Source organism: Jaculus jaculus, chromosome 4 (assembly GCF_020740685.1).
Source record: "Jaculus jaculus isolate mJacJac1 chromosome 4, mJacJac1.mat.Y.cur, whole genome shotgun sequence".
In the NCBI taxonomy this organism is placed as follows: domain Eukaryota; kingdom Metazoa; phylum Chordata; class Mammalia; order Rodentia; family Dipodidae; genus Jaculus; species Jaculus jaculus.
The window spans coordinates 33,576,307-33,600,293 of record NC_059105.1 but is presented as its reverse complement, the minus strand read 5'-3'; positions in this window follow the sequence as shown (position 1 = coordinate 33,600,293).

The following is a 23,987-nucleotide window of genomic DNA, read 5'->3' as shown; positions in this document are numbered from 1 at the left end:
TATTCAAATAATTATATATTTCCATGTAAAACTAACGTGAAGACTGATGTATTTTTTATAATGCAATTTAAAGTGTAAACTTGTTTTTGATGTTCTCAAGATAAAATTTATTAAATATTGAAGTTTGTGTCTACTCTCCTCATGTTAGAAATTTTTTCTGGAATATTGAAAAAGAATCAGAATAATGGAAACAGAAGTTTCTTTTATAAATTGCTTGAGAGATGATAAATAATGGAATATAAATGTTCATACTGGTGAGAAAATAGTTTAACCAAAGATACACAGATTATATTCAAATTAGTAGCTATTTCAAAAGAGTAAAATTAACCACTTAATTACCTGGTGGCTTGGTGGAGTAGCAGCTTTTTGCTCTGTGCACCTATATTGAAAGGATTGAGTTTAAGAGGCAGTACTCATAACATTATCAGACACCTCCATCTGTATCTCCCTATCTTCTAGTACCATAGCCCGTGTTAGAGAAAACACTGTCACATGGAAGAATATGTGAAAATAGCGAGCGAGATAGGTTGTTTGAGCCACAGTATTAATGACTTAAAGAATTTGCTGCCCTGAGATGTTGTCACTAGGGTAATCATAATCTATAACAAAACTTTACTGTAGTGAAAATGTGACCTGAAGGACCCTTTTAGCCAGTGACTTTTATGGATAGAAAATATGGTTAAGCACTGGAAAGTCGTGTAGTTACAGAATTACACACCAAAATGCCAGCTGAAGAAAAGTGAAAGGAAGGTAGGGGACTCAGCATCTCCTTATCTCTTAGTTAACTTAACCTAGACGTTAGGGAAGTACCTGCGTAACTTAACATTTTTGTTTTGTTCTTATGCTTTGTGTTATTTTAAAGTTCTAAGTATTTTAAGCTGTTTTATTTTTTTCTCAAAGCTATTTGCCTTGATTGAAGAATAGGTTTAGGATGAAATACAGTTTGTTGCTGAGTCTTTAAGTAACTATACCTTTAACATGCATGTTATGAAAAAATTATTTCTAAGTTTACTTATTTTAATAAGCCTTAAAATAATCCTGGAAAATTTATTTCCCAGATTTTCAAGTTTAGTCTATGTATGACCTTAAGTGCTTTCCCTGCACAGGACCTTGTTCTTAGCTTTACCTGTAGTATTTCACTTGATCTTCAAATTTGGAAGCCTTATGAGGTAAACACCATACTTACTACTGTAAGGTGAGAAAACTGAGGCATAGGGTACTCCCTACCCCTAGTTATGGGCCACCACTCTTCTAGTTTGTCTTTCTGCTTTAGTCTTTTCCTGGCATTTACTATACATGGAACTACAGAGCATATAGTCTTTTGTGTCCATCTTGTTTCATTTATCACAATGCTTTTGAGTCACATGTGTTATGGCATGCATGACTTTTTAAAACATCCTTGTGTAGCATTTACAGTTTTTGTTTTTTATTTTATTTTTGTGGTTTCTGAGGACTGAATTCAGAGCATTGTGCATGTTAGGCAAGTATTGTACCACTGAGTTGTACCATCAGCCCAGGTGTTGGTTTTTATAGCAACACTACTAACAGAACCTTTGTTTCCTGATAACAAGTGATAAAACCATTAGATGTAAGGCCATCTGTTCCTTTGATGCCAATCATTTATCCTCAATTTACTTGCCAAATCCAAGAATGGATGGTCTAATTGCCTTTTTGAGTGTTTTAAGCTACATGTGAGTGTAGGATATTCCTTGTATCATTGACTCTGTTCCTCTGTGACCCATCAGGCTTTCTTTTTCCTGTACTTAGTCTATTCTCATTTTCATTGTCAACACATTACCCCATTTTCTCAATCCTTTCATGATGGCTTGCTCACAGGTAACTGAAATCTGAGAATCATATGTAGGTTGCCCATTTTAATCTGGATGTGCCACAGCATCAGGAAGTGTTGATGGGGTTCTAGTTGTGTGAACACTTATTTAACTCTTCCTGTACATGCACAGTGTATACTGTCAAAACCAGGAAGCCAACATTGACATGATTCTGATTTTGCAGATTACCCCCAAATGTCCTCTGTAGGTCTTGGATTGGACCCAGGATTATTATGTACTTCACGGTCATTTTGCTTTCTCCAGTGTGGAGCAATTCTTTGCCTTTGTACTTGGTAGCATGGCATTTTGAAGATAAACTGCTTTATTTGTGAAATATTTCTCAGTTTGAATTTGTCTGATGTTTCTTTGTAATCTATGCATTTTTGGGAATTCTGTGTTCTTAGTGTGTATTAACAGAAGCCATGTGCTGTCAGTTTGAATAAATGTGATTAAAAAATATTCAGTGTTGGTCCTTATCTTTTTTTAAAAAATTTTTATTAGCATTTTCCATGATTATAAAAAAATATCCCATGGTAATTCCCTCCCCCCCACTTTCTCCTTTGAAATTCCATTCTCCATCATATTACCTCCCCATCTCAATCATTGTACTTACATATATACAATATCAACATATTAAGTACCCTCCTCCCTTCCTTTCTCTTCCCTTTATGTCTCCTTTTTAACTTACTGGCCTCTGCTACTAAGTGGTCCTTATCTTAAGGGGAGAAACTTTCTGTAAAAGAAATGGTGGTGGATGGGGGAATCGGAAATTTCCAACTAATAGTTCACAATATTTTGCAACTAATTTCTGTGGCAGTTGTGAATAACCTTTTTTTTTTTTTTACTTAAACTTATTAGCTCATAATACAAACATAAAACCCAGTGTGGTACATGCCTATAATCCCAGTTACTTGGGAGGTTGAGGCCAGAGGATTATGAATTTGAAGGATAGGTGGGGCTACTTAGATCCTGCCTCAAAACAAAACACATCAGTAACAAACCTACAGACTAGGTGCAGTCGGGTGTCGTAGTGTACCTGTCATCCTGACATTCGAGAGACTAAGGCAGCAGAGACATTCCCTCCCTCCAAAAATACCTGGCTGCTGCTCTCACAATGCACGTAACCCACAACCCTATAAGGAATGCTTGCAACACCACTGAGGAGCATCCTCAATGGAATGGGGGGGGGGTGAGGGAAAAGAGGGCACCAACACATGATGTATTCATATGAAATATGTTGTTAATGATAATAATAACAAACAAAAGAGACTAAGGTATGATCATTGTGAATTCAAGTTTAGCCTTGGCTACATAGCAGGACCCTGTCTTCAGAAAACCAACTAAATTAAAAAAAAAAGAAAACCCTGCAATCATATAACACCATAGCTTATATATACACTTAAACATACTATGGCTAGTACCTACATGCCTGGCCCTATGGTGGGTGCAGGGAGCCAAGCATCACTTGGGCTTCTGGTTGCTCACCCTTATACACTGATATGAATGAAGGAATTTCAATGGTGGGAAGTGCTATGACTTGGGTGTAGTTTAGTATGGCCCCTAAAGGTTCATATGATTGGTGGCTTGGTCTTCAGGATGGTGGTATTGGGAGGTGATAGACCCTTTAGGAAGTAGAGCTAGGTGGTTAGATTCATGGGTGTTTAGTTACCTTCTTGGTGCTGCGATAAAAACACCTGACAAGAGCAGCTGATGGGAAGAAAGGACTATATTTTAGCTCACAGTCTCAAGGGGGAAGTTTCATGATGGCAGAGGACAGCATGGCATGAGCAGAAGCTGGGCATCACCTCTGTCACAGCAGGTGGCAAACAACTCTAGGAGAGTGTGCCAAGTTCTGGCAAGGGGGGCTGGCTATAACACTGCTAAGCCCACCCCCAACAGCACACTTCCTTCAGTATGGCTCCACCTCCCAAATTGCCACCAACTGAGGACCAAACACACAAAACACATCAGTTTATTGGAGACATCTGGTACAAACCGCCACATTCCACCCCTGGTCCCTATAAACTGAGGACTATCCATGATGTAAAATCTAACTTAATTGTGAGCCTATAAAGCCAAAAGCAGTGCTACAGAGTAAACATTCACATTCCCAAAGATGACATTGTGAAGAAACATTGAACCAATGCAATATGTAAAACAAACAGGGCAAGCATCAAATCCTGAAGTTCCAAGAACAACATCTGTAACCAGTGATGAAATTCGGGGGTTCCAATTTTGCCCTTCCAGCTGAGCTGCCCACAGCCTAGGAAAACTCCATGCTAAGCCTGCAGCTCTCCTTGGCAGCTATCCCTTGTCCTGGAACCTCAAAATTTCTAGGGTCTCTACTGCAGCGCATGGCTCATCCATGTCATGGCCCCCAGTGGCCTCTATTCAGAGACTGTCCCTGCTCCATGTCACCTAGGTGCCATCTCTAAATCGTGTTGCAAATTCAATGGCCCCTGGCCTTCTTGCATTTGTTATTGTTACAGTCAGTTTCACATTGCTGGCAGAAATCACCCAACCAAGAGCAGCTTGTGGGGAAAAAGGGTTGATTTTGGCTTATAGACTCGAGGGGAAGCTCCATGATGGCAGGGGAAAATGATTGCATGAGAAGAGAGTAGACATCACCCCCTGGCCAACATAAGGTGGATAGTAGCAACAGGAGAGTGTGCCAAATACCTGCAAAGGGAAACTGACTATAATACCCATAAGCCCACCCCCAACAATACACTGCCTCTAGGAGGTGTTAATTCCCAAATCTCCATCAGCTGGGAGCCTAGCATTCAGAACATCTAAGGTTATAGGAGACACCTGAATCAAACCACAACATTCCATCCCTGACCCCCATAAACTGTTAACCATCTATGATGTAAAATGCATTTAGTCTAACTTTAAAGGTCCCCACATTTTTAATCAATCATAATGATATTCAAACATCCCCATAATCCAAGGTCTTTTTTTCCTACAGATTTTTAAAAATTATTTTTATTTATTTGAGAGAGGGAAATAGGCAGACACAGAGAAAGAGAGACAGGGAGAGAATGGGCATGGAGAATAGGCCTCCAACCACTGCAAATGAATTTGAGACATGTGTGCCCCCTTGTACATCTGGCTTAAGTGGGTCCTGGGGAATTGAACTGGGATCCTTTGGCTTTGCAGGCAAATGCCTTAACCGCTAAGCCACCCCTACAACTTAATCCAAGGTCTTTTAACTGAACCATGATGCCAAAAATTCCCCAAAAAGCTCACAGTGGCACAGAATAAACATTCACACTGCAAAAGATGGCATTGGGCATAGCAAATAAATATTCAGACAATACATGATTTAAAATAACCAGGGAAAACATCAAACTCTGTAGCTCCTAGTCCCCCAACTCTAGCCAGTGACAAATCTCCCAGTCTGATAATTCTAACCCCCAGCAAATCTCTGTAGTTCCAATTCCACCCCTCCAGTTAGGTTACTCACAGTCATGGAAAGCTCCATCTGGGGCGGACAGCTCTCCTTGGCAGCCATCTTGTGGTCCCAGTATCTCCTCTGGGTCTCCATTGCAACACATGGTTCATTCTCACAGCCCAATGGGTCTCCATGCAGGCATCCAGACAACCAGTTTCACACTGCCCATGGCCATTTCCAAAACACAAGACTGCATTGCAGCCTCTCTTTGCTGCATTTCTTATACTCCACAATACCAGGTAGAGTGCCAATTTGTTAATCTATGGGGAATAAAACAGACTTACAAGAATAGGACAGTCCTTGAGCACACTCAGGCACCTTCAAAATAGGCTACATTCTTCCTGTTGCTCCAGTGCAAGTCAGCTAGCCCAATATCAAAGGTTATAATCTCTCATATAATTGCAGCCAGAAGGGCAGCCGTTTCGGCCCAAAGATTTCTTTTTGTGGCATATCCCTCTGCACACACCAGTGCATTTCTGTGTACTGCAACCCTGCACAAGTTCTCAGGACATGGGCATAACAGCAAGCCTCTCACACAAACTGCTTCTCGCCCAGTCCACACAAAGCTCCTTTTCACCCTCATAAACCAAATTTCATAGTCCATACTTCTATTGCAGTCAGGTCATGCAACTCTGACCAGAATAATCCATCAAGCTGTACTTACAACACTGAAAGTTGTCTCTTAGGCCAAGGTTTCAAATTCATCTGCATCCCTCTTGAAAATCAGCTCCAAAAGGCCAAAGCCACACAGTCAGGTGTCTAGCAGCAATCCTACTCCTCGGGACCAGCAGCACTATTGCAGCCAGGTTCACATTGGTGGTAGAAATCACCCAACCAAGAGCAGCTGGTGGGGAAAAAATAGGTTTATTTTGGTTTACAGACTCGAGGGGAAGCACCATGATGGCAGGGGCAAATGGTGGCATGAGAAGAGGATGGACATCACCCCTGGCCAACATCAGGTGGACAACAGGCACAGGAGTGTGTGCCAACCACTGGCAAGGGGAAACTGGCTGTAACACCCATAAGTTCACTCCCAACAATATACTGCTTCCAGGAGGTGTTGATTTCCAAATCTCCATCAGCTGGGAACCTAGCATACAGAACACCTAAGTTTATGGGGGACACCTGAATCAAACCACCAAGGTTATACTTCCATAACACTTGGTAGGCTACCAGTTTGTTACTCTGGGTGGAAGTTTCATGATGGCAGGAGAAAGCATGGCATGAGGAGTGGCTGGACATCAACTCTGCCACAGCAGGAGAATAAGCTGAGCTCGGGCAAGGGGGAGCTGGCTGTGACATCCCTAAGCCCAGTCCCGACCACCACACTTCTCCAGCAAGGCTCCATCTCACACCTGCTGAAGACTAAATATACAAAACACGTGAGTTTATGGGGAATAGCTGATCCAAACCACCACAATAGGCTTAGGAGGACGAGGGACTTTTTTTGTTTTTTTTTCCAGGAGTTTTTGAAGAGAGAAATCTGGCTCCTTCCACTTTTCTTCATGGCTAGAGTTGTAGTCTTCCTTTGGTGTACAATCCCATCATTATCTGCTGTGAGGTGGTGCAGCCCAAAGGCATGCCTGACTGAGTTTGGACTCTGCCACTTTAGTTTTAAAAATATTTTTATTTACTTATTTATGAGAGAGACAGAAAGAGGCAGATAGAGAAAGAATTTGGGCATACCAGGACTTCTAACATCTGCAAATGAACTCCAGATGCATGTGTCACTTTGTGTATCTAGCTTTTATGTGGGTACTAGGGAACTGAACCCAGGTCTTCAGGCTTTGTTGGCAAGCACCTTAACCACTAAACTGTCTCTCCACTTTTGAATTGTAGAATTGGGAAATAAATAAACCTCTTTTTTTTTTTTTCACTAAGTCTCTGATATTTTGAAAAGCTGATTAAGTAAGGCAGCCAGCCTGCAAGATAACTTGATGCATTAAAAAAAAAATCATTAGTTAAAAAAATCCAAAAGCAAGACTAAATTCTAGCAAGCTCCATGTCCAGTATCTGGGATTCATGATGGATCATCCAAGCTCCAAAGGAATTGGGTTGCCCGACAATTTCAGCTCTGCTGCCTGCAACACACAAAGCCTTTCTCATAGGGGAACTTGCCTCCATGCCTTCAGCTTCCCTTGGCAAATATCCCACAGTTCTGGCTTTGCCAACATCCTTGGGTCTCCACCAAAATTTAGGATACACGTTCATAGCTTTAAGGCCTCTCTGTTAGGACTCTGACCCTGCTCTACATTGTCGGGCTTCAGCAGCTCTCTGGAACCCGGAGCATGTACTCTCTAAGTCTTGCTTCCAAAACCAGTACCTCACCGGTAGTGCTGCAAGCTTGGCGTGCAGCCTGGCTCCTTGGGATCACAGCTGGGGCAGTCTCCATGAGACTTCAAGGCTGACTTTGGTGAAATCATTCCCTAAATGGTTGTGTTCCAGCATGGAGCCCCTTCTGTTTAGGCTCTTTTAAAAATGAATTTGGGGGCTGGAGAGATGGCTTAGCAGTTAAGCGCTTGCCTGTGAAGCCTAAGGACCCCGGTTCGAGGCTCAGTTCCCCACGTCCCACGTTAGCCAGATACACAAGGGGGCGCACGCGTCTGGAGTTCGTTTGCAGAGGCTGGAAGCCCTGGCGCGCCCATTCTCTCTCTCTCCCTCTATCTGTCTTTCTCTCTGTGTCTGTCGCTCTCAAATAAATAAATAAAAATTAAAAAAATACCTTTAAAAATGAATTTGGATATTCACAAGGTGGAGTCTTTGATGGGTGGGGTCTGTCCCTCAGGACACCTTTCCTCGTGGCCCAGTGCATGGCAGGAGGTGCCAGTGGTGCTGATCTCCTTCACAATTACTAGCCACTTTCTCAACAACAGGCTGAATGTTATTCTGTCTTGAGATTTCCTCTGTCCCTCACCAAATAGTCCGTTGCTTTTGATTTCAGTGTTACTCAAGTTCTCACTAGGTAAGCAGAAGGCAACTAGTTTGCCAGCATGTGACATGGAACTGCCTCTAGCTTAGTTCCTAATGGAGTCTTCATTCTCTGAAAACTTACAAACTCAGCCACCACAGTCTACATTTCTCTTGGCATTCTGGCCTTCCAAACTCCCACCAGAATGGCCCATTAAGCTCTGCTCATGTAATCTTAAGGACTTTTCTAGCCAAAAGTTTCAAATGCCTCCACATTCCTCCCACAAATAAGTTCTGTAAGTCTACAAAGTACATGGTGAAGTTTATCATAGGCATAGCCTCACTTCTCAGTCCCATTTTTTTTTGTCATAAGTTTGTTACTTTCTCATTGCTGTCACAAAATAGTTGTCAAAAATAATTTAAGGAAGAAGGGTTTATTATGGCTTACTGTTCCAGAGAATGTAGTCTATCATGGCAGGGAAGACGTAACAGTAGGAGTGGGAGGTGGCTGGTCGCACTGAGTCTACAGTCAGGAGAAAGAGAGTGATGAATGCCACTGTTTATCTATTTTTCCTTTTTTGGTTTTTTGAGGTAAGGTCTCACTCTAGCCCAGGCTGATCTGGAATTCGCTATGTAGTCTCAGGGTGGCCTCGAACTCCTACCTCTGCCTCCTAAATGCTGGGATTAAAGGCTTAAAGGCATGTACCACCATGCCTGGCTCTTTCTCCTTTTCTATGAGAGGGAGAGAGAAAGAATTGGCATGGCAGGGCTTCTAGCCACTGCAGTTGAGCTCCAGGCATGTGTGCTAACTTCTGTGCATGTGCCACCTCATACGCATGCATCTCCTTGTGCATCTGGCTTAAGTGGGTTCTGGGGAGTTGAACCTAGGTCCTTAGACTTCACAGGCAAGCGCCTTAACCACTAAGCCATCTCTCCAGCCTCTCTTTCTCCTTTTTATGCAGTACAGGTCCTCAGCTTGTGAAATGGTACCACCAACATTTGGGGTGGATCTGATCTATTGCAGAAAATTCTTCACAGACATGCCCAGAGATCTTTCCACGATGATTTAAGATCTTATTGCTGACAACTGAGATTAACCAACACAACTGGCTCCTCAAATCTTGTTTCTATGCAATTTCTATACCTTGTGATTGCAATTATGCAATTTTAAACCCATTCAAACAGATCTATGTTTTCCCCTTTGATTCTGGGGATTGAACTCAAGATATCTTGCATGCTAAGCATTTACTTGGCTATTCTAGCCCTAATTTAAGTATATTCTTTTTCCTACATATTTTTCAGTCATAAAGTAGCTAATTTCACTTGCCATAGTTGAAGCTTATTGACAAAAATTTCCATTAGTTACATGTAAGTATGTTGTGGCAAATTTTTATATAACAGCTCAAGTGCTTAAGGTATTGCTTGTATAGATCTAACTAGTTTAAATTACTGTATAGAATGATCACAAAACCTGATTTCTTTCCTCACCTCCTGTGTAGTATCATTACTTTGCATTCAATATGTAAGTGTTCTTTTGGATTTGCATTATATAGCACTTAAGAGTTTAACATTCCATCCCAGAATAATTTCTTATCCTCCTAAATTATATGTAAATAAATTCCAGAAATACTTGCTGGAAATAGGGAGATGACTCAGCTTGCAAAGCCTGTAGGCCCTGGTTCAAATCTCCAGCACCCACATAAAGCCAGATGCACAAAGTGACACATGTGTTTGGAGCTTGTTTGCACTGGCAAGAGGTTCTGGCATGCTCATTCTCTCTCTCAAATAAACAAACCAACAAACAAATAAATAAAATCTTTAAAAAAGAAAAATTTGCTGGAAACTCCAATGCATAATGACAATGGTAACCGCAGGCATTGATGTCATCCATTCTTTAAACAGAGTTCATTTTACTAATACATTACCCTAGCTTCCAAATGAACATCCACGGTATGGTTAGAGAGAATAATAGAAGCTCCTGTGATTTCTGTTGTCTTTTATTTCTTTTATATGTTTTCAGGTTGAGTCTCACTCTAGCTCAGGCTGACCTGGAATTCACTTTGTAGTCTCAGGGTGGCCTTGAACTCACTACAATCTACCCACCTCTACCTCCCAAGTTCTGGGATTAAAAGCAATGTACAACCAAGGCTGCTTTTCCCAAATTGAAACAATTAAGTATCCAATTTATATACACACAATGAAATACTATTTAGCTGTAAAAAAAAACAAAACTAGCAAATTCATTTGTGACAACTTGAATCAACCTACAGGACAATATGCTAAATGAAAAAAGCTAGGCATAGGGAATATATATATATATATATATATATATATATATATATATATATATATATATATATATATTTGTGGTAGGGTCTCACTCTAGCCCAGGCTGACCTGGAATTCACTATGTAATCGCAGGGTGGCTTCCAACTCACAGCAGTCCTCCTACCTCTGCTTCCTGAGTGCTGGGATTAAAGGCGTGCACCACCACACCCAGCATGTGCATATATTTATGTCATGCTATAACTTTATACCCCATATATAAATTGTTAAATAACCCACCCCCCACTAAAATTAATGCATATCTCAAATAGCGTAAGATTTTAAATGTTCTCACCACAAAGATGATTTGAGGTGATGAATGTGTTACTCTGATCATTCTACTAATGCATACATATACATTTTTGCCAAGCAGTCAATTTATACTCCATACTTCATTCCATATGTATATATGTATGTATATAAATTATAATTTAAAACAAAATAAGCACTAAACCCCACCAAGTTATATTTAAAACAGATTGTTTGTGGAGCATAAGCTATACCTCAATAACTTTGAAAATAAATTCTCCCATACGTTTTGTCTCCACTCTTGTGGCCACCAAGTTGTTTTCGGCTTCACCTTGTGCCTAATTTATTCCAGAAGGTCCTGGAACTTCTGGAATGATAGAGTGAATAGCACTATAGATCTACCTCTTCATTAAACAAAATAAGCTATAGATAAAGGTTAAGACCAGCTTCTTATATCTCCAGAAATTAAGCAAAGGCTTGTAATAATCTACGGAGTGGTTATTAAAGAAAAATTGCTAACTTTCAGTTAAGTACTGTGGGCCTTGTGGTATTTTAATATGTACTGCTCCCTCTCTGTACTCTTGGTCCCACTCTAGCATTGAAAATCATTAGCATAACAGTGTGGTGGTCTGAATGTTCCCATACTATCCTATGCTTGCCATTCTCTCTCTCTGCTGTGGATGCATGACCAAGTGAGCTAGCTTCCTGTACTATGATGAAGCTTCCCCTGGAAACTGGAAGCCTGAAATACACCCTTTTCTCCCATAAGCGGCTTTGTGTTAGGTTTCTGTCCCAGCAATGTAAAGGTAACCAATCGTCACAGTTGTAAAAACCAGTAACTTTGGGCTGGAGAGATGGCTTAGTGGTTAAGGTGCTAACCTGCAAAGCCAAAGGACCCAGGTTTGATTCCCCGGTACCCACATAAAACCAGAGGTACAAGGTGGCGCATGTATCTGGAGTTTGTTTGCAGTGGCTAGATGCCCTGGTATACCTATTTTCTCTCTTTCTTTCTTAAATAAATAAAATATATTTTAAAAACCCAGTAGTTTTGCAGCTATCAAAGGTAGTAGATGGTATATGGAGTGCCTCCAAAACCCAGTACCCAGAACACTATTTGACTTGCTATGGCACTCCCTGGTAAAGCCCTGTTTGAAGGAGATATTTTTCTTTATTATTTATTTATGTGTATGTGTGTGTGAGAGAGAGGGGGATGGTGCTGGTGAGAATGAATAGGTGTACCAGGGCCTGTTGCTATTGCAGATGAACTCCAGATACATGTGCCACTTTGTGCATCTGGCTTTACTTGGGTACCAAGGAATAGAACCTGGGCTCACAAGCTTTTTGCACGCAAGTACATTTAACTATTGAACCATTTCTCCCCTTCTCCACCTTCTCCCACTACTCTTTCTTCTTCTTCTTCTTTTTTTTTTTTTTTGTCCTGAAACAGAGTCAACTACCCTGAAAACCCACTTTGTATGTGTTTGTTAAACAACATAAAAAATTCCTTAATCACAGCTTCCTGTGACATGTCAGGTAGGGCCCACAAGAGCCTGGCCAGAAGTTGAAGATCTGGGGAAAGAGTTTTCAATGGAGGTTCTGAAAGGCTTTGATACAGTCCCAGTAATTTCAAAGATTGTGCAAATGTTACAAGGTCAGATACATGCTTAATGAAAAACCTGAGAGGGGCCACAATTTCTCAGCTCCGGTGGAGTAGAGACCCTACAAAAGCCGGAAGTGAGGGGTAGGGTAGATGCAAGTTGTATACGTACACCAGATTGGCGTATGATGAGGTTGTAACTGCAAATGCTCAGACTGTGGAGATTCCAAGTATGTCAAAGGTACCTGGGGAAGTGGGAGGTGGGGAAATGGGAGCTCAGGCCTACTCACTACATTTGCATGCACTCTTCAGCACGTGTGGGTCAGGAGCTAGGGAACCAGGAGCCAGGAAGCTGGAGAGCCAGGGGCAAGAGGCCAGCTCCTATAGCGGCCCATGCACCCGCTGGATCAGCGGAAAAGGGATTTGGGTACCCAAGGATCAGTCAGTCAGAAACCCAAGCAAAAAGGTCCCATGGCAGCAGCAGTGGTACGGGGACCAGGGAACTGGGAGGTGGGGAACCAACCAGGAGCTCTGGCCTACTCACTAGGGGATCTGGGAGTTGGGGACCCAGGGGCACTTCAATCAGGAAAGTGAAGCAAGGGAAGGGGCCTGCTCCTACAGCAAGCTCACAGGGTCCAGGCCGCCCCAAGCCAGCAGCAGGGGACCGGGGACCAGGGAACTGGGAGGTGTGGGGCAATAGGGAGATCTGGCCAACTCACTTCCTGTTGCTTTTATTTTTGACCAAAAAACTTCTTTTTATAGGTGATGGTGACTTTCTTAGTTAGGTTTATTCCAAGGTACTTATTTTGCTTTATTTTTGGTTTTTCAAGGTAGGGTTTTGTCGCTGTAACTTGTAGCCCAGGCTAACCTGGAATTCATTATGTAGTCTCAGGGTGGCCTTGAGCTCACAACAATCTTCCTACCTCTGCCTCCCGAGTGCTGGGATTAAAGATGTGTGCCCCCCATGCTTGATTCTTTCCTTGTTTCTTTCTTTCTTTCTTTCTTTCTTTCTTTCTTTCTTTCTTTCTTTCTTTCTTTCTTTCTTTCTTTCTGTGTGAGAGAGAGAGAGAGAAAGAGAAAGAGAGAGAGAGAGGCGATCATGAATGGAGTGTTTTCCTAATTTCACCCTCACCATGTTCATTATTAGTATAGAGGAAGACTACAGATTTCTGTGGATTGATTTTGTATCCTACTACTTATCAGCTCTAACAGTTTGCTAGTGGAGTCTTTTGAACCCCTTCTGTATAGAATTACATTATTCGCAAATACTAATAATTGGACTTCTTCCTTTCCAATTTGTATCCCTCTTAATTAGTGTTTCCTGTCTTATTGCTATAGCTAAGACTTCCAGTACTATATCAAATAAAAGTGGGGAAAGCGACACCCTTGCCTTGTTCCTGATTTTAGGTGAAATGCTTTGAGTTTTTCCCCATTTAATATAATGTTGGCTGCAGGTTTGGCATATTCTTCATTATGTTGAGATATGTTCCTTCTATTCCTAATTTCTTTATGACTTTGAAAGCATCATGAAGGGATTTTGGATTTGGTCGCATGCTTTTTCTGCTTCTATTGAGATGATCATGTGATTTTTGTTCTTCAGTCCATTTATATGGTTCATTACATTTATCGATTTGTGTATGTTTGAACCATCAATGCATTTCTGAGATATGACCCACCTCATCAAGGTGAATCATGTTTTTGATGTGTTGCTTTATTCTATTTGCTTGTATTTTGTTGAGAAGTTTTAATTTTTTAAATTTTTTTTTCGAGGTAAGGTCTTGCTCTAGCCCAGGCTGACCTGGAATTCACTATGTAGCCTAAGGGTGGCCTTGAACTCACAGCTATCCTCCTACCTCTGCCTCCCAAGTGCTGGGATTAAAAGCGTGTGCCACCATGCCCGATAAGAACTTTTGCAACTATATAAAAGACAGTCTTAAATTTAATAATAGCTTTCTTTTTTAATATTTTATTTATTTATTTGAGAGAGAGAGCAAGAGAGGGACAGAGAGAGAGAGAGAGAGAGAGAGAGGAAGAGAGAGAAAATGGGCATGTTGGGCCTCTAGCCACTGCAAACAAACTCCAGATGATTGTGCCACCTTTTGCATCTGGATTTATATGGGTCCTGGGAATCAAACCTGGGTCCTTTGGCTTTGCAGGCAAATGCCTTAACCACTAAGCCATCTCTCCAGCCCTCTTTTATTTTGGTTTTTCGAGGTAGGGTCTCACTCTGGCCCAGGCTGACCTGGAATTCACTATGTAGTCTCAGGGTGGCCTCGAACTCACAGCGATCCTCCCACTCTGCCTCCCAAATGCTGGGATTAAAGGAGTGTGCCACCACGGCTAGCAGAAAGACTTTATTACTATAGTTTAGAGCTTTACAAGGGAGAGCTTTAAGAGAAGGGAATCTTAAGGGAAGGAATGGAGACACAGTTCTTGCCCAAGGAGGCAAGAGGGGGTGTGAGGAGCTCATCTTTTGATGTTAACCCCCTGCATGGGCAGCTGATCTAGTCAGTCCAACCCTGATGCCAGTCTGCAGTCTGGATTTCTGGAAAAGGGCAATCTTCCAAGAAATCTTAATTCTATAGGAAGGGCCTTTTCCTAAGGGGATTGAAGGACTCTCTAAGGGGTCAGAGATGAAGAAACGCTAGACGCTTCTGATGTTTCTGACCTGTAGTGAAATATAATGACCTAGATCTTCCCTACAGGCCTAAGGACAATTCCCATGTTTATTTATTTTTATTTTATTTATTTACTTGAGAGAGAAAGAAAGAGGGAGAGAGAGATGGAGCAAAGGAGGGAGGGAGAAAGAGAGAATGAGAGAGCTAGAGATATATAGAGAGAATGGGCATGCCAGGGCCTCCAGCCACTGCAAACAAACTCCAGACACATGTGCCACCTTGTCCATCTGCCTTACATGGGTATTGGGAAATTGAACCTGAGTCCTTAGGTCTCATAGGCAAGCACCTTAATCCACTAAGCCATCTCTCTAGCCTCTGTGTTTAGCCATGAAAAAGCTATGCACTTTGGGGTCCTGTGACCCTAAACTGCACATTATTCCTACTGCAAGTAAGCATACAGAAGTCTAAAAGTTTGTTTTTTTTTTTTTTGCCATCTTTATCTTTATTTATTTATTTTTTTGTAGACAGAATTATGACTTTATTTGTCATGAACACATGGCAGAACTAGAAGACATGTAACCTTTGTGAAAGAAAAAATGTGCTAAAGTTTGCAAACATTTTAATTAAAAAAATTGTTCATTTTTATTTATTTATTTGAGAGCAACAGACAGAGAAAGAGGCAGATAGAGAATGGGTGCACCAGGGCCTCCAGCCACTGAAAATGAACTCCAGATGCATGCACCACCTTGTACATCTGGCTTGCATGGGTCCTGGGGAATTGAACCTCAAACCAGGGTCCTTAGGCTTCTCAGGCAAGCGCTTAACCATTAAGCAATCTCTCCACCCCAATTAAAAAACAAATTTAACTTCTGATGTCTACTGTGGTTACTTGGTTACTGGTATGTTGCAGTTACTTTCTCATTGCTGGGACAAAACACATGACCAGAAGCAGCTTATGGAAGGAAAGGGTTTATTTGTGGCTTACAGTTTTGTTTCAACATGGCAAAGGGGACTAGATTATAAAATTCCAAAGCTCTCTCCCTAGTGACACACCTCCCCCAGGAAGACTCCACTAGCTGAGGATCACATATGAGGCTTAATCACACATATGGAGGACATTTTACATCCAAACTACCACACCATGCCATATGTAACTTGGCTATGGTGAGGTATTAGGAGTCTGTTGTCCCTGGGGAGAATGAGCACTAAATCCACCTATTCAGTCAGCCAAAGGTGAGTGAGTGAGTGATCTCCAAATCCTGTAGCATCTGTGGGTTTCCATCTATCCCAGATGCTGCTTGCCACCTTCTTGCCATATGCTGTACACACTGTGGCTCCATCGGGCCCATTGTATAGTGACTCTTATGGGCATAGGATTGTGTTGTTTATTACTGTTTGGGTATGTTGTAGTCACGACAGCAGGCTCCTCAGCCCTGTAGTATTTAAATACTACACTTATCCTTTTATCATACCAACCATCTCCAAAACAGTGAAAGGTGTGGGCTGCACTTTCATGAATTGAAAAGCTGGCAAACGAATGACCCTTGTCAGAAAGATTCATCTCTTTAATCCATCCAAATGGTGAGGTCTCTCTTCCCCCAGCTTATCTGTCGTCCCAGAAGCAATTCCTCCACAGTCACTGCAGTGGGTTTTGGAATTGACTGCTTTTTCTGCATCTTAACCCTCAGCTGCTTAGTGTGGTCTTCTCATGTGTGCTTACGTGGAGGTGGTCCAGTCGGTTCTGATTTCTCACTGACCTCCCAGAAGCACAATTGTACTCCCCACATCCAGCCTGTGACAAAAGATACAAAACCAAGCCGGGAGTGGTGGCGGACACCTTAAATTCCAGCACTCGGGAGGCAGAGGTAGGAGAATCACCTTGAGTTTGAGGCGACCCTGAGAATACATAGTGAATTCCAGGTCAGCCTGAATTGGAGTGAGACCCTACATTGAAAAACAAACAAACAAAAAGATGCAAAACCTTTACCTGTTAACTATCCAGGGTGCAAGCAAGTGTCAATTTGATATCTTCTATAGCAATAGCTGGACTCAAATCTCCAGCAAATGAAACACATGGAAGTAACTGGTAGTATTTTTTAATTTTTTTTTTTTTGTTGTTGCTTGATGGTGTTGCCTGGCTTACTTTGACCGCTTTTTCCCAAAATTTTCTCATTCACAGACGTTAATGCAATAGCTTGAACTATGTTCATAAAATTCCACAAAGCAATATGAATTATTATTTGTGTGGCATAGTCCACCATGGTATGACAGAGCAACCCCAAGGATGAGGGTCAGGACAAAGCTAGGGGTAAGGCACCAGTGGAAACAGAGAGAAAAAAACAAAGGGCCTTACTCAAGACAATACATCACAATCATGGTGACAGACTGTGGGTGAGGCTCGAGGGGACCAGCTCCACTGTGTCACGCTGGCTGGCAGCTTTGCTCATAGCCACATAGGCTGTTCAGGCACAGACTGATTAAACTCCCTGAGCGTAAGGGGAGAGGTTTTTAACCTGCCGCTGTGGGGTCAGCTCCCGTACGTTTCTTCCTTCCCATGTGTATGTATGTGGGCACATGTGTGTGTGCTCACGCCTGTGGAGACCCTCAGTTGGGTGTTTTCCTCAATTGCTCTCCACTTTGAGAAAAGGGCTTGCACTGACCCCAGTTGGACTAGCTATCGGCAAGCCTAGGGATGTTCCTATCTCCACGTGCCCAGTTATGGGTCCTGGGCTCATGCTACCGTGCCTGTCTTTTACATGACTGCTGGGGATCTGAACTCAGGTACCCATGCTAGAGCAGCATGCGCCCTACCCAGACAGTCATCTCCACAGTCTCCTGTGAGTTTCTTGGAATCTTAGGACGGATAAAATTTTTTTGCCTCCCTTCCCTGGAATAGCTGCAGACCTTAAATTCAAACCTGGTGCTTCGCAGCCAAAAGGCATCCAGGGCTCATGTGCAGTTGGGGTGACAGTGGGTTTTTATTCACATATCTCACAACGTTGATTATTGCCAGTTTGGAATTTCTGCCTAATTATAAAGGTTGATTTAGCATCTATAGTCATGTACTATATTTAAATGATCTTTCATACAAGATATCACACCACTACGTTTTTTGAATAATATGCACACATCACTCTAATTTGGACCAGTGATTTTTCAAAGTGGGTTTATAAATGGGACGTATAAAAGTTAGGGGGGATTAAAGTTCTAGTTTAGCAGGGTGCATGTATGTATTCAAGTACAATTTTCAACCAAGTACTTTTAAAAAATTTGCTGGTGACTAATTCACCAATATCAGAGTAAACACTATCAAGTACCCAAATTTTAAAGTTACAGCTAATATTTCACTTCACACCCATATGTACAACCATAAACATTCCATTTTCAATATGTAGTAACCAAAGCCTGAATACATTATACCATGTACATATAGCATCAGTTTCAAGTTCATAAATCCAGTAATAGTATTTACTAGAGATGTAAATTAGCATTTTGCTCTTCAACCACATTTACAAATAGCCTAGTATTCACAATGACCAATGCAAAAAATATAACAGGCTGAACTTATGTTACAGTATTTAAAAAGTAGCAGTGTGTTGAAAAGGACAGTGATTTAACCAAACAATCATTCTGGTCTTACAGAAAGTTATCTTAACATCTTGGACATAGCAAGCTATTTCCAGGTATTTTCTTATAGAACTACAGGTAGTTTTCTGATGGTTTCAATGTATTTGAATATGTGCTACTCTGCTTTCATTATTTTAAAGCAAGGTCATCATTTAATGTTCATTTTCATATTCTGTAATGTCATGTCATTCAAAAAATTTAGAGCACTGACCTTTTCTTATTTTTATGTTTTATGATTAGATTTTTCTTAGTTTCTTTCCACGTGTAATTTATATAACAAGCTATGGAAATCCAGAGTACCAGGAATTGCTTGATAGTACTATATATGAAAGAATTGTCAAATTACTGAATCACTTGGGAAAAAAAAATCTTGGTACCAATATACAACACACTTTTCTATAATCTTCCTTCCTTCCTTAAGAAGCCTACAGACATAAGCAGGTTCCCACAGCAGTTTCTGAGAAGAGAGCAGAAGGATGGCTCATTCAAAGGTCACGTCACTGAGCCCTCTCCCCTTGGGTTTTGAGTCATTCCTTTTACTGCGTGGGTCGCTGATGGTGAAGCTAGAGCTCACAGCAATCCTTTGTCTGTGTAATAATAAACTGTCGAAATCTCAAAAGGGCTGTGCGCTCCGCCGACTGGACCTGTCGGGCAGGCTGTAGTCACGGCTCCACGAACGGGCGTTTTACAGGACCCGGGGCCGTCATCTCAGATGGCTGTTCCGTCAGTCCACAACCACGGCTGCCTCCCTTGGCTATGGCTTCCCTTAAAACCCACAGAGTTGGAACACCAGGTCCTGGTTATTTCTCTTAGATAGCATTTAATTTTGGAGACTTTTAGTATCGAGTGTGCTTTTTGTTTTGCTTTTTCCTTAATTGCCAAAGTTGAATACTAAGATTGAAAGGACAAAATTTATCTAGGACTTGAAGTGGTAGCTTACTGCTTTTTTTTTTCTTTTATGATTGTTCAAGAAAGTGATTTATATAAAATTATGAATATGCTACAGATTTGCTAAAATTCAAACAAAGCACTAGAATTCTGGAGTTTTACTACCTTATAAATTCCCACACAGCTTTAGTCCTCTTGGTATGCAGGACATTTCTTTTGTCCTTCCTGCACTGAGTTTCAGTTAAAGAGCCTTCCTCATGTTTTGCCATTTCAATTGTCCTGTCAAAGGAAGAAGAGATTTTATATTTGACTCTTTCTTACACTGGCCCATAATAAGCCAAGGCCAACATGTGTGCTGTCAAACTGACAGGCAATTCAATTCCGCTGAGGAAAAAAAAAAAGTAATATAGCACACAGGCTGATCTTTTTATTGTCTAATCTGTGCCCTTAAAATATAAGTTCCGTAAAGAGAAGCTCGGCTCCTGCTTCATTTGCTGCTCTTTTCCCAGTGTGTAGAACAGAGCAGGTACTCAATAAATAATTGCTCAGGCCCCCGGGACGTGACTCAGTAGTTAATAGCACTTGCTGTTAAGACTGACAACATGAAGTCAAAGGCTCAGAACTTACATAAAACTGGATGCAAGTAGTACAGACACCTATACTCCTCCTAATGCACCCACAGAGTCAGGCGAATCCTAAAGCTTGTGGGTTAGCTCACCTGGCATGCACAGTGGCAAACCTCATGATAGAACCTGTCGATCAGCAAGATGGACGGTGAGGACTGACCTCTTGAAGTTGTCTTTGACCCTCCCACATTCCTGCTCCTTCATGCGCATGTACAGACACTCACAGCGACACACATATACACACGATTGCTCAATAAATGAATGACCCTGGGCTTACTGTAAGTGCAACACCTAACTACAAATCAAGATGATGAAGGAGTACTTTAGTTGCATGATGTTAAATTAAAGCTCATTTATTTATTATATTGATTTGTTAAAAACAACAATTATTAGGTACTAGTTTAGGTTCTTCAGAAAACAGACTCTGGAAAGAGAAGTGCAAGAGATTTATTTTTTTAATATCAAAATCACCTACTTCATATATCCAAAGATTCTATATCCGACCACAGGGATACCTGCACATTCATGTTTATTGTTGCTGCATTCACAACAGCAAGGAAATGGAAGCAGCCTGCATATCTGTCAACTGATTAATAGATAAGGAAAATGTGGTACATATACACAATGCAATTTTATTCAGCCATAAAGAAAATGAAACTTGCAGGAAAATGAATGGAACTGGCAACTTTTCCATTAAATAAGAACCCAGGATCAGAAAGACAAACACTGTATATTCTCTCTTATATGCAGATCCTATCTTAGAATTTTTATGTTTTTTCTATTTGTAGAGGCCAGGAAACTAGAGATGGACCCATGATAGGGGAAAAAGAAACTTTAGGGGGGGGGAGTGGATAGTAAAACACATGTAATATATGCTGTAGGTAGAAAGGCTTACTTAATTGAGGATAAGGTGAGCAGGGAGGTAGCAAACCTGATACTTGGTAAGTAAGCTAATTAAAAAAAAATAAAAGAAGGGCTAGAGAGATGGCTCAGCAATGTAAGTGCTTACCTATAAAACCTAACAACCCTGGTTCGATTCCTCAGGACCCACGTATGCCAGATACACAAAGTGGCACATGCATCTGGAGTTTGTTTGCAGTGGCTGGAGGCCCTGGCGCACCCAGTTCTTTTCCTCTCTCACTCTCTGCTTGGACATATATAAATAAAATATTAAAAATAAAGTATGGCTGAGGAGGTCATAGGATCTAATGGGGAAGCCTGCTGTCATTTTACTAATTTGACATGATGTCCCTGCCAGATTTCCTGCTAGATATTTTGGTGTATACCCATGGACTAGTGCTGCTGACAGCTTTTGTCTGAGTCGTTTTTTCTTTTTCTTTTTTTTTTTTTTTGCAGTTGTTGGTGGTAACTATTGAGACTGGAATGTGATCAAAGTGCTAAGAAGAACTGACTGTTGAAAGCTGAGCCCTAAATGGGTTATCTATATCACCTCTGCCAAGGCTCAGGGAACAATGGAGAAGGGGAACAGAAAACAATACAAGAGCTGGAGGGAGGGGTGGGACATTGTGATATGCTTTTCAGGTGCAACCTGACATGGCCACTGGCAGGACGCATATCCATCCACACACGACCTGCACGAGAGCGAGAGCCAGCCGTCCACATTCTGTTAGGACGATGTGATGTCAAAGCCCCAGCCCTGCCCTCGGGTTTGTGGGCAGTTAAGGGTAGGTATAGGCAGGAGGGTCATCTAGCCTACATCCCCCCTGGAGGATCTATAAAAAGTTCATCCTTGCTGGAGGGAAGGAGAGAGATTTTCTTTTTTCAGTGGTATAGCCACTGTTCCCCAATACCCGTGCACTCATGAGTAACCCCTTGGCCATGTTTCTGTAAGCAATCCTAAAACATACTGGATCACCAAAACAAAATAAAAACAAACCCCAAAAGTAGTCGGGCTGGAGAGATTGCTCAGTGGTTAAGGCACTTGCCTGCAAGGCCTAGGAATCCAGGTTCGGTTCCCCAGTACCCATGTAAGGCCAGATGCACAAAGCGGCACATGCATCTGGAGTTCATTTGCAGCAGCTGGAGGCCCTGGCGTGCCCATTTTCTCTCTGTCTGTCTTTGTGAATAAATAAATAATATTAAAAAAAATAAAACAAACAAACAGAAAAACCCCAAAGCAATGAAAGAGGACTGATCAGGAATAGGCAGGGGATCTGCAGGAGTGGGGTGGGGGGCAAGAGAGAGTAGGAGGGGATGAATATGAATAAAACACATTTACATGTATCAAAATGTCATAACAGAACCTGTTACTATGTGGAGTTAATATGTGGTAATAAAATTTAAAAATGCAATCTTCCTGTGAAAGGAAAGGAAGAGAGTGTACCTGGAGAGAATATTTTGATGCAGTGTGAGCTTGGCATCTACGAAAGGAGAGGGGAGGGGAAGAGAGTTGGGTGGGAAGTCTTGCAGACTATGGTGGCTGTCTTGGAATGTCTCAGCTCGTCATCAAGAGAGCTCCGCTGGGATGATCACTGCCCACAGAAGACTTCCAAATTGACAGTGCTGGCCTAGCCATTGGCTGGAGACTGCCCCCCCCCCCCCCCCCCCCCCCCCCCCCCGTAGATCCCGAACATGCTGCAGCCGGAGACTGTCAGCTCCTGGTCCCAAATAGCAAGTTCTTCCTGAAGCCGGGCTGAACGAGGAAGTTTGGCACAGCAACGCCCTCGTGAACCCCACAGATCCAGGGTCCATTGTATCATGCTACCTCTAAGCTTGCACCTTGGCAGGCCGTTTCGCCAGCCAGCCAGCTGTACCGCAGGCTGATGGCATTTCGGATGGCGTTATATATGACAGGATCTGAGGCTCCCATGGCCATGGGCCCGTTATTTTGCTTCCTTGGCTGAGAAGTGAATTGGATGCCATTTTGTTTGTGTTTTCTTGCCTGCAGTTCTGCCAACCGAAACGACCAGATCATGGTGCTTGCAAGAAAGATGTAAGAAGGAAGGACAAGCCCATGTTTCCGTAAGTGTCTGTGCATGAGAGACCACATCACTGCCCCTTCCATGACATAAGGTGTTTAATGAAGTCAGCTTGCGACCGACTAGTTCTGCTCTCTTTTGTTGGCGGGTTAAGTGAAATCTTGGCTGGTAGACCTCATGCTGCCTCCTCCATCCGTGCCATGGTGGGTCCTCCCTTTGTTTGTCCATCCTTCTGGTCCTCAAGTGATTGATGATGGAGGATGATTAATGTCAACTGGCTGAACTTTTTTTTTTTTTTTTTTTAATATGCTTGGCTATTTAAACCTCTTCTGTGGTAGCTGCCTGCTGGCAGATGATCAGGTGTAGCGCAAACATTAACGTGTCACATTCATGCCCCATGCATTCCCTTGTTGCCCCTACTCCAGAACCCCTTATGTTCATCTTCCAGAATTTTCCTCCTAGGCCCTTGACCGGCCTCTCAGGCCACTCATTACTGGCCATGATTCCATTTGTATTCTCATTACATTGGCTCCTTTTCTCATTATCGTGACAGATTATTACTTAAAGAAGCAAGCTGTAGGTCAGTTTGAAGGTATAGTCGATTGCGGTGGGGGGAGGGTGGTGGTGGTTTGAAGCGTGTGAGGAAGCAGAGGACCATAACTAGCTCATCAGCGTGCTTTCTCCGGCTTCAGTCCCTGGGTCCACTCCGTGGAATGGTACCACCCACATTCAGGGAGGGTCTGCCCTCCTGGGTTATCCTCTTGGGAAATGCTGTCACCGAGATCCCTGGATGGGTGTTTCCTAGGTGACGGACCACCATCGTAACCCTGGGCCATTTCTTTCCTGTAAAGCCAATGAGCCAGTGTACTAGCTCACGTGCCTGCTGTTTTAATGATGGTCCCCCATGTCCACCTTTCACGGGCTCCTT